Genomic DNA, 12,641 nt, shown 5'->3' on the forward strand with positions numbered 1-12,641 from the left:
GTACTGCGCTCTTCCAAAAGTTGTGCAGTACAGTATCTTCAACCCTTGAGCTTTCAAATGTCTATTTTTTCTCCATTTGGCTTAATAAAGATTTGACTCCAAACAGTCAACATTTCTGGTTAGAGTGTCTACGTTGGGTAGTTTTGGGGTAATCTCTGTTTGCATGTAAAGGTGCATGTAAAGGTGCATGTAAAGGTGCCATTTGGAATTCTTGTTGATTTTTACCATCACATTACTTACTGATTACTGTGGATCAACAGATGCAGGCCCTGCAATAACGATGTACAAGCAGGTCTTTCCCCACTGGGCATACACTGGTTGAATCATTGTTGTTTCATCGTAATTTGTCAGTGCATTGTGATGTGGAATCAACGTGGAAAATACATTGGATTTAACATTGTAATTAAAAACAGTACCATTTCCATCTAATTTAAACCAGTGCTGTAAACATTGAAATGTGTGTGAAACGTACACTTAAATACATTCCCACTGGGCACACACTGGTTGAATCAACCCGTCTGAGTGGCATACATACACAATCCACCTCTCAATTGTCTCAAGAAACCTGTTTCCTCCCCTTCATCTACACTGACTGAAGTGGATTTAACATGTTGTGGAAGAGCAGGTGTTCTTAATGTTTTGTACCCTCAGTATATATATATATATATATATATATATATATATATATATATATATATATATGTGTGACATATATTGCGTTAAGAGGGCACGACAAAACCTATTCCCCCTCAGGCAACTGAAAAACTTGGCATTGGTCCTCAGATCCTCAAAAGGTTCTACAGCTCCACCATTGAGAGCCTCCTGACTGGCGCATGTGACAAATACAATTTGATTTAATTCGATTTTCTGACAAATAAGATTGTCAAAACCCACATATATTCAAATGTTTTTCCCTGCCAAGAAGTTTCCTTTTGTTTGTTTCTTAAATCCTTTGTTGTTGTTGTTGTAGTAATTCTTCCCAATCAACAGCAACAGAGCATTGGGGTAGGTGCATGTCTGACATCAATGTGTGTACAATTACAATGATAATTTAATCTGGTCAATTTCAGAACATTTTACATAACATAGAAATACTGTTGACAAGCAGGCTATGGTATAATATAATGTTTTGCCTTGTGTGGTAGGTTATGTGGGTTTTGACACTCTAATGTAGGTATCGTAACCAGCCATAAAATAATACAACATATGTCACAACAGGTCTAAATATATGTGTCATGATAGTGTTAGGATGATATTATGACAGGTCATGCATGACAAGTTATGTCACTTGTTATGACATATTATTACTGTGTTATAACATGTTATGATGCTAGGTTTCAAGTAAAGTGTTACTGGGTTAGGTTTCGGGTTAAGGCTAGAGCTAGAGTTATGGTTAGTAGATAGTTAGTTGAAATGTTACTGAGCATCTACAGATGGACTATCCAAATAATGTGTTAACAAAAAATATTATGGAGCTGCTGAGAGGTCCCTCAAGACGCAAACGATTGGTTTATTTTAATAAGAAAATAACTTGAGGAGAATTGAGGCTGACACGGTTATTGTGATCACATCTGCTTGCAGAGCCAAGCAAACACCGAGAGAAATGTGGATTTCATGCCCCTGCATTCAGTAAACAGGGATCTTTAAAGCACAGGCCTACCATAATGGTCTGACTGCTTTCTCTTTAATGGTTTAGTGGTGTGACGGTGTGTTATTAACAGATTACCAGGAATGACATTCTCTCTGTCAGTGAAGTTCAGGGAAGACCAGTAGCACCAGTGGTCATGTTGTGCCTGTCTCGGGTTTAATTATCAATATTATTTCCTGAATAGATAACCTTTCATATTAGAGAAGTTGAAAGAAAAGCTATTTAGCATCGTGTATGTCGAGGAATGGCTTTTGAAGTTTATATAATTTACTGGTGCTATTGTGGAAAACGGAATTCGCAATCTGTGGTATTAAAACAAATATGGTGCACATTGGACATTGTATCTTGCGCAAGGGTTACTTTCTCTTGTTTTTCTGCTGTCGATTGGCATAAGTTAAGTTACGCAATCAACAAATGTGCACCTTCTCCATGATGATGTGTGATAATGCACTGTGGAGCAAAACAGATTGTGATTGGAGTAATTGTCAATGCTCAAGCTGAGACAAAAGCAAAAGATGCCTGTGGTGCAGTACGTGTCTTACAAATGATTTGCTGTTTAGTTTGCTTCTGAGTACGGGCTTCTCATTGATGCATATCTCTAGTTAATTTCCCTTTTTAAACTTAGAAGCTACAATTACTAATATCCTGTGAGATGAAAGGAAGTATATGTAAGATCATAGAGTGCAGGATGTAATTAATAACTGACCAACTGTTTATCTGACCTCATTTTAGAAGGAAGCCTAGCCTACTTTTCAGCCTCAGTTAGAGTTTCTATGATAAGGGCTAGCTTATTGATCCTATTTCCAGATATATTACTCACAGGTGATTCATGAGAACACTGTGTTCTCAGGATAAAATAGACAAACACACTGACAAGCACATCCTTCAAGGTATGATGCTGAAATCCAGCAGTGTTGCCATAAAATACAATATTGCTGCACATCCATTCATCACACAGGTTCTGAACAGTATGGTTGTCATGTTTGCCGTCCAGAGAAGAACCAACAATATCCACAGAGCAGTTGAGCAAGAAGCACTCTGCTGCAGCCATACCGCAAGCTGTCACTGAGAAATATCTCTTGCTCACAAACCAACGTTGCTCATTGGCAATCTATCTCAGTCCCTCAGCCAATTCAAGTTCAAATGTACTATGTGGCCTTCATTCTCCAAGTGTTATCTTCCCTGAACCAGACCCTCTGTCTGCACAGGCCCGATTTCCATTTCAACAACGAGTGTCCCTCTGAAGAGTATGCGGTGACAGTCAATTAACCTTCATGGATAACAATTCTTTCATCGACTTTTAGGTCTTAAATACATGAGGCCTTATATTCACATAAACACAGATGTAGATCTATAGGTGATCTAAGATACTCAAGTGATAGATTTTGTCATTTCACAATTGTCACTCTTACATTGCCCATGGTGAGCGATTCTTCACAGCCACCTCACCATTAGATGCTCATTTAATAAGATTTAAGTATTTCTGACCTCTCTTATTTTGACCTTAGCATTTAGCATTTAACTTTCCTATTTGCCAAAGCCTGGGCCCTTACCAGTGGAGGCTGGTGGAAGGAGCTATGGGAGGACAGGCTCATTGTAATGGTTTGAATGAAATACATGGAATGGTATCAAACATATGGAAACCACATATTTGACTACATTCTATTTATTAAATTTCAGCCATTTCAATGAGCCCATCCTCCTATAGATCCTCCCACCAGCCTCCACTGGCCCGTACCCATTTGACTGTAATTCTATTGACACATAAGTTATTGCTCTATCTTCTCCCTTGTTCCTGGAGATGGAAGAAAACTTCCCCTACCTTAATGATTGACATATTCCTCCTGGAAGTTATTTAACAATAATTGTTTAATGTGCTAACTTACCTTGCTATGTTCATTCTGTAATCCTTTGTCAAAATACTCAATATATTTCCAATTTACCACCTTGCACTTAGTTGAAATTTAAATACTTAAGAAACATTAAAGAACAAAATGTTTGCAATCTATTTATTTTCTCTGAAAGGCATTGTAAAATGAATTATAAGTATGTATTAAAATGCTGTTACTTTGAACTTTCTAAATTTTTACATTCATGTGGTGTGCAGCTTCTCAGTATTATACATCTCCCTTCTTCCTGTATGAAGTTCTTCCGATCATATTGCAGTGTGATGAAGTATCTCCCAACAGAGAATATTTCTCAAGCTGTTATTTTCTACACTGATATAAATTGCATGACATATGTTTTGAGTTTATTGTCTCCAGATGGCCTGAAGTGGGATGCACATCATTACTTTCCCCAGGTTCAGCCATCCACTAGTTACCCTGAATGCTAGAACAGGCGATCCGTGATGAGGTCAATACAGGCAGCAGCAATCGCAGGTGTGAATTCTGAGTCATAGCGTGAAATGTGAATACACACTGCAGCAGGTCAGTCGTGATGTGAGGCATAATAGCAATCCCTTAAAATCTACTGGCAAGAACTCTAGCTGTATTTAGATTGTAAATCATGGCATTGCTAACCCAACAGGACATTTCCAGGGTTTGAATCTTCCCCATGTGAAACTGATCATACTTCTCTCTGCCGGTTGGCTCACATTAAGCTGAAAGTCTAAAATTAGCAGACACGACACATGGAAGTCAATCGAGGAGGATTGAACATGTTTCACACGCAGAAGTAACGCATACAAAATGTTGGCACTACATCTTTCGGGCTGGTCATGTGTGTGTATAATGTGAGATGTGTTTGCTGTGACAGAGACTGCTCAAGGATGACTAATAGCAAAAGCCTCAATCAATGATTGCAGGGTAACTTTGCCAAGCATTAAACAACGCTACTTCAAAATGAGATACTCTTCAAATGAAGTTAGCCCAAAATGAAATGCACTTTTCTCCTTAATTATCACCATCTGGAACAGAAGCGCATCAGACTAAAAATCTGATTGAGATTTGTGAGGGAGTGAAAGAGTAATACACCGGTCTCCAGACAAAATGTCAGCTCTCAGCTTAAGGTGTGATCTTTAAGGAATTAATCACAGTAATGTTGTGCTGCTTCAGAGGCCCCTTCATGTCCACAGAAATCCAGCAAATTAAAGTGACATATCCTCAGAAATCCACCCGGCACCATAGGTGCATATGACTGCTAATTAACACATTACAACTTGGACACCTTGGAAGGTATTTCTGAAGGTTCAGGTATCGTCCTCCAGAAACATGTGTTTGTAATGGGAGCATCTGGACAAGAGGCACACCTATGTAAGAATGCTGTTCATTGACTACAGCTCAGCATTCAACACCATAGTAAGATCCAAGCTCATCATCAAGCTCGAGGCCCTGGGTCTGAACCCCACCCTGTACAACTGGGTCCTGGACTTCCTGACGAGTGGCCCCCAGGTGGTAAAGGTAAGAAACAACACCTCTTCTCTGATCTTCATCACTGGGACCCCACAAGTGTCCGTGCTCAGCCCCCTCCTGTACTCCCTGTTCACCCATGACTGTGTGGCCAAGCACACCTCCAACTCAATCATCAAGTTTGCATATGACACAACAGCAGTAGGCTTGATTACCAACAATGATGGGAGGAGGGAGGAGGTGAGGGCTCTGGGAGTGTGGTGCCAGGAAAATAACATCTCACTCAACTTCAACAAAACTAATGAGATGAGTGTAGACTTCAGGAAACAGCAGAGGGAGCACCCACCTATCCACATCGATGGGACCGCAGTGGAGAAGATGGAAAGCTTATAGTTCCTTGGTGTACACATCACGGACAAACTGAAATGGTCCACCCACACAGACAGTGTGGTGAAGAAGTTGCAAAAGCACCTCTTCAACCTCAGGATGCTAAAGAAATTTGTTTTAACACCTAAAACACTCACAAACTTTTACAGATGCAAAATTGAGAGCATTCTGTCGGGCTGTATCACCGCCTGGTACAGCAACTGCACCTCCCACAACCGCAAAGCTCTCAAGAGGGTGGTGCGGTCTGCCCAATGCAGTACCGGGGGCAAACTTCCTTCACTCCTGGACACCTACAGCACGCGATGCCATAGGAAGGCCAAAAAGATCATCTAGGACTCGAGCCACTGCCTGTTCATCCCGCTATCATCCAGAAGGCGAGGTCAGTACAGGTGCACCAAAGCTTGGACCGAGAGACTGAAAAACAGCTTCTATCTTTAAGGCCATCAGACTGCTAAACAGTCATCACTAACACATCAGGAGCGGTTGCCTATAGACATAGATTAGGAATCACTGGCCACTTTTAGAAATGGATCGCTAGCCACTTTAATAATGTTCCGTATCTAGCATTACTCATCTCATATGTATAAGCCGCACTCAACACTATTCTACGGTATATTAACTGGTCTACTGGTGCCATCATGGGCTAGACCCCGTTAAGCCACACCCATTGCCTGAAGTCAGCACAACCTGCCCCGGGACAACTTCCTGGGGGCTCGGAAGGTGCCCCGGACCTATACACCATTCTCACGGAGTACCAGGACCTCCAGGGAGATGTTCAGCAAGGCCCGGGCCACGTTGCTTCTGCCACACCGACCCTATGACCGCGGGATTGACCTTCTCCCTAGCACCACACCGCCCTGGGGACGTCTATACTCTCTTTCGGGACAAGAGAACAAGGCTATGGATACCTACATTGGTGACTCACAAGCTGCTGGATTTATCCGTCCCTCTTCCTCTCCCATCGGCAAACGCTTCTTCTTCGTAGAGAAAAAGGACAAGACCCTAAGCCCGTGCATTGACTTCCGGGGACTCAACGACATTAAGGTTAAGAACCATTACCCACTACCACTCATCTCCTCGGGATTTCAAGCTGCTCCAGGGTGGCACTGTGTTTTCCAAGCTGGATCTACGGAAGTCCGCCTTCAACAGGACAGTGGCCTCTACAAGAATCTGGTCACGCCCCTGCTGTGTTCAAAGCTCTGGTGAATGATGTTCTCCACATCATGTTGAACCGGTTCGTCTTTGTCTACATTGATGACATCCTCGTCTTCTCCACGTCTGACAGGTCCTTCAATGCCTTCTGGAGAATCAACTGTTTGTGAAGGCGGAGAAGTGCGAGTTCCATTGCTCAACCATCCCCTTTCTGGGTTACATCATCTCTGCTGGGAGTGTCCAGATGTATCCCGGGAAGTTAAGAGCTGTGATGGATTGGCGGACTTCCTGGGGTTCGCCAATTACTATCGCTGCTTTAAACAGGGTTACAGCACCCTGGCTTCCCCCCTGTCAGCACTCACCTCGCCCAAGGTTCCGTTCACGTGGTCCCTGGCTGCTGACCGGGTGTTCTGGTAGCTCAAACATCACTTCACCATAGCTCCCATCCTGGTTCATCCGGACCCATCTCATCAGCTCGTGGTGGAGGCTGATGCTTCGGAGGTCAGAGTGGAGGCTTTCCTGTCCCAGCATTCCCAGCCAAACCCCTGGGGAGCCCTGATAACCGGATGTTCGTTCCTGACACCGTCCGCTATGCGGCCCGGTCCTCCTTGCTGGTCTGGCGCCTGTCAGACTCTGGCCTTTGTGCAATAGCACTCTTGGTGGCCTACCATGGTCCCGGACGTGTTCGCATTCATCGCTACTTGCACAGTTTGTGCACAGAACAAGACTCCTCGGCAAGCTCCTGCTGGTCTCCTCCAACCCTTGCCTGTCCCCCACCGTCCCTGGTTCCACATCTCCCTGAACTTTGTCACGGGTCTTCCCCCGTCTGATGACAACAACTCCATCCTGACTGTGGTGGATCATGTTCCTCTCCCCAAACTACCCTCTGCCAAGGAGACGGCCCAGCTCATGGTGCAGCACGTCTTCCGGATCCATGGACTGCCCGTGGACATGGTCTTCGACTGGGGTCCTCAGTTCTAGTTCCAATTCTGGAAGGCATTCTGCACCCTCATTGGGTCGTCAGCCTGTCTGTCCTCTGGGTTCCACCCCCAGTCCAACGGCCAGTCGGTGCGAGCCAACCAGGACCTCAAAACCACCCTGCGCCGCTGTCGTCATAGCCTGGAGGAACACTAACCTGGAGAGCCCGGTTGGCCCTCCTCAAGACCACCTCCAGGCATCGATGACAAGCGGCTTGCCAACAGACCCCGGCTCCCCAGTATCATCTCGGGCAGAAGGTATGGCTGGCCCCTCTGGGTGTAGTCTCTCAAACTGTCCACCCAGTTACTCCTCCCTTTCCCCATCTCCAAGGTCATTAGCCCCTCTGCTACTCGTCTTCTGTTGCCCCGTACCCTTCGTATACACCCCACCTTTCATGTGTTCCGTATTAAGCCTGTGTCTCACAGTCCTTTGCCTTCCATTTCCAGTCCCACCCCTCCTCCCTGTGCCGTCAATGGCCATCCGGTGTACACGGTGAGACGCCTCTTGAGGGTTCGACAATGGGGCAGAGGTTTCCAGTACCTAGTTGACTGGGAGGGTTATGGACCAGAGGAGAGGTGCTGGGTCCCTGCTAGAGACATCCTGGACTCATCCGTCATCACCGACTTCCACGGCCGGCACCCCGGTCAACTATAGACATTAACCATGTCTATACTGTATTTCTGATCAATTTGATGCTATTTTAATGGACAAAAAATGTGCTTTTCTTTTAAAAACAAGGACATTTCTAAGTGACCCCAAACCTTTGAACAGTAGTGTATATGTTTATATATTCTTAATCCATTCCTTACTTGAATTTACGTTTATTTTATTTATTTTTTGTTTCATTTTTATTTAACCAGGTAGGCAAGTTGAGAACAAGTTGTCATTTACAATTGCGACCGGATACGTGTATCTTGGGTATATGTTGTGAAACTGTTAGATATTGCTTGTTAGATATTACTCCACTGTTAGAGCTAGAAGCACAACAATGTCTCTACACCCGAAATAACATCTGCTAAACATATGTATGTGACAAATAAAATTAGATTTGATTTGAGCATGGGATAAAAGAAGAGAAGGCCTCAGAGAGCACTTTTATTAACTGAACTTTGCAGGAATTTTTAGATTTTGTTAAGTTGCTGTGTTTTCAATCACAGACGAAGATAGAGAAACAGCTATTGGTTTGAATAGTCAATGTGTTACGGGTGACATTTGATCACTTGGATACAAATAGTATTCTAATACTTTTGTTACGTTAAATCCTAAGAGCAGTGTTTACTACAAGGGTTATAACCGGAAGAAAAAGGGTTCTTCAAAGGCTTCTCCTATGTAAACACCCGAAGATACCTTTTTGGTTCTAGATAGCACCTTTTTCCCATGAGTGTACCTCCATATTTTTGCCATGTGCAACTGAGTGATGGAGATCTCCAATTCAATGTCAGAAAATGTGTAATTGAAACATAAGGTACCACTACAGTTGAGTCAGAAGTGTACATACACCTTAGCCAAATACATTTAAACTCAGTTTTTCACCATTTTTTACACTTAATCCTAGTAAAAATTCCCTGTGTTAGGTCAGTTAGGATCACCACTTTATTTTAAGAATGTGAAATGTCAGAATAATAGTAGAGAGAATGATTTATTTCAGCTTTTATTTCTTTCATCACATTCCCAGTGGGTCAGAAGATTACATACACTCAACTAGTATTTGGTAGCATTGCCTTTAAATTGTTTAACTTGGGTCAAACGTTTCAGGAAGCCTTCCACAAGCTTCCCACAATAATTTGGGTGAATTTTGGCACATTCCTCCTGACAGAGCTGGTCAGGTTTGTAGGCCTCCTTGAGTCAGGTTTGTAGGCCTCCTTGATCGCACACGCTTTATCAGTTCTGCCCACAAATTTCTATAGGGTTGAGGTCAGGGCTTTGTGATGGCCACTCCAATACCTTGACTTTGTTGTCCATAAGCTATTTTGCCACAACTTCGAAGTATACTTGGGGTCATTGTCCCTTTGTAAGACCCAGTTGCGACCAAGCTTTAACTTGAGATGTCTTGAGATGTTGCTTCAATATATCCACATCATTTCCCTACCTCATGATTTTTTTTATTTTATTTTACATTTATTTAACTAGGCACAGACACAGTTAAGAACAAATTCTTATTTTCAATGACAGCCTAGTAACTTGTTCAGGGGCAGAACGACCTTGTCAGCTCGGGGGTTTGAACTTGCAACCTTTCGGTTACTAGTCCAACACTCTAACCAGTAGGCTACCCTGCCGCCATCTATTTTGTGAAGTGCACCAGTCCCTCCTGCAGCAAAGCACCCTCACAACATAATGCTGCCACCCCGTGCTTCACGGTTGGGATGGTGTTCTTCGGCTTGCAAGCTTCCTCCTTTGACCTCCAAACATAACGATGGTCATTATGGCCAAACAGTTATATTTTAGTTTCATCAGACCAGAGGAAATTTCTCCAAAATGTATGATCTTTGTCCCCATGTGCATTTGCAAACCGTAGTCTGGCTTTTTTACGGCAGTTTTGAAGTAGTGGCATCCTCCTTGCTGTACAGCCTTTCAGGTTATGTCGATATAGGACTTATTTTACTGTGGATATAGATACTTTTGTACCTGTTTACTCCAGCATCTTCATACGGTCTTTTGCTGTTGTTCTGGGATTGATTTGCACTTTCTGCACCAAAGTACGTTCATCTCTAGGAGACAGAACGCGTCTCCTTCCTGAGCGGTATGATGGCTGCGTGGTCCCATGGTGTTTAACTTGCATACTACTGTTTGTACAGATGAACGTGGTACTTTCAGGCATTTTGAAATTACTCCCAAGGATGAACCAGACTTGTGGCGGTCTACAATTTTTTTTCTGAGATCTTGGCTGATTTCTTTAGATTTTCCCATGATGTCAAGCAAAGAGGCACTGAGTTTGAAGGTAGGCCTTGAAATACATCCACTGTTACACCTCAAATTGACTCAAATTATGTCAATTAGCCTATCAGGAGCTTCTAAAGTCATGACATCATTTTCTGTAATTTTCCAAGCTGTTTAAAGGCACAGTCAACTTAGTGTGTGTAAACCTCTGACCCACTGGAATTGTGATACAGTGAATTATAAGTGAAATAATCTGTCTGTAAACAATTGTTGGAAAAATGACGTGTGTCATGCACAAAGTAGATGTCGCACTTAACCAGGCACCAGCTGAAAGATATAATACTGGAACTGAGAGCCAAGCCAGGAAAACTCACACCTGCCTTCTGCCAGTGAGACTTTTTTCCATTCACCTCATTTCAACCTCTTCTTTCTCTCTCTACTTTCATTTATCCCTCCATCTCACGCATGAGCCCAATTGATCGTGAGCTTGCAAGCTCAGCAGTCATTTGCTATCAAAGCCATTTCGATTTGTCTATCGGCCATGCGGATCCATGAGCACTTAATTGTTGTTTTGATGACGCGGCTGTGTTTTGGTTCTCCGGACCGCGGCTACCCAGGCCCTCCTTAAGAACATCAAACCCCTGATGGCTTCAGTGAAGGGCCGGTGCATGGTCGGATAGATACAAAATTGGCTTGGGCAGAGAGAGAATGAGATTAAAAAGGAGAGGGCACACTAGGACAAGATAGGAAGGAAAAAAAGAGGCCGGCCTCTACTGATGTTGTCATACAAAGAGGGCCTCTGTGTAAGCAGCGCTCTGCGCAGTATTGCCGGGGTGCAATCCTTCACACCTCAAGTCTTTAAAGATAAACGAAGGACAAGAGCCAGAGAGAGGGTAGTCAGAGAGAGAGAAGGGGGAGGGAGAAGAGGAAGGGGGAGTGACAGCTACTAGGAGAATCGAACAAGGGTTTTTAAATTGGCTTCAGGGAAAGGTAGAGATTGGGTGGGGTTGAGGTGAGTACTTTTCTCCACCAAGTTAGCAGTGTCTGGAAACCTATGTCTCTAGCTACCAAGAAACAAACTATGTACTGTCTGAATTATAACACATTTTTTAAGTGTTCCCTTATCTAGTAAAGTTAAATTATTATATAGTAGAATTTAATTATTCTGGGAAACAGTAACTAGATAACTTCTATAGTGTGACCAATATCATTGCTCTCACATAAATAATGCATGGAGAAACTCGCTTTCCCTTTGTGTGGCTACATCATTGCGTTATCAAATCATCTCTCTATCATGTTAATGTATTTGTCTGCAGAGTGTGTCACCAGCCTTGCTCAATAACTGCTCTCTGTACAATCAGTGACTAATATGTTACACGTAATATCAGTATATCCCTAACACATGCTCTACTGACAGTACAGTAATGCTAATATCGACATTCGTAGAAGTAGAAAGTAAAAAGGAATTATTGTGTTTAATTTCCACACTGTAATAGCATTTTCTTGTCACTTGAATTGGCCCAGATCGTTCATTTGACTGATTCATTCAGTGGTATTGCTCAATTGCCAAATTAATATTCCGGTCATCTTCCGTGTTTGTCAGCCGTGTTCGTTGTGAGGCACATTTGGGGTTTTGCAGTTTTTCCAAGAAAGTCTCTTCAGGATTTAAGTGTGTATTGAATCGTTGTCAATGGTCAACTGACACTGACGTCAATACAGTGTCCATGTCTTGCACTGAACACTAACTGGGTTTCTAACCAACCTTTTTTTGCGGGTATAGTTCGTCTGAAAAAAATGTCACGGCAGGCCTGAAGGAAATAAGACATTTATCGGTAAACTTACCAAATGTTTCTCTTCAAATATTGATATAATAACCATCATATCAAATTAAACGTGGAGTCAAGCAATTATATGTGTGGTCTTCCCACTATGACGCGAGAAAGCATGCAGTTAATTAGGCAACAAATTAAATAACTTATGATCGATGAACTTCACAGAGTGGTGAAAGTGCAAGGTGATGAGCTTGATGATCCTTTCCAATAAATATCGAGGGTCTTATTCTGGTGACATGATGATCGATGTTTGGCTGCTGTTTAACAAATAAAAATGATTGCTTTTTGTCCATAATAATCTCATCATGTAGGCTAGCCCACCCGCACTGTATCTGCAGCTTTTGGGTAGAGCGTGTGTACCAAGACCAGAGTGGACAGATTTGTAATGCAACATTTCTTGTGACAAAACCGTCCGTA

The sequence above is a fragment of the Oncorhynchus clarkii genome, chromosome 5 (assembly GCF_045791955.1).
Source record: "Oncorhynchus clarkii lewisi isolate Uvic-CL-2024 chromosome 5, UVic_Ocla_1.0, whole genome shotgun sequence".
Lineage (NCBI taxonomy): Eukaryota > Metazoa > Chordata > Actinopteri > Salmoniformes > Salmonidae > Oncorhynchus > Oncorhynchus clarkii.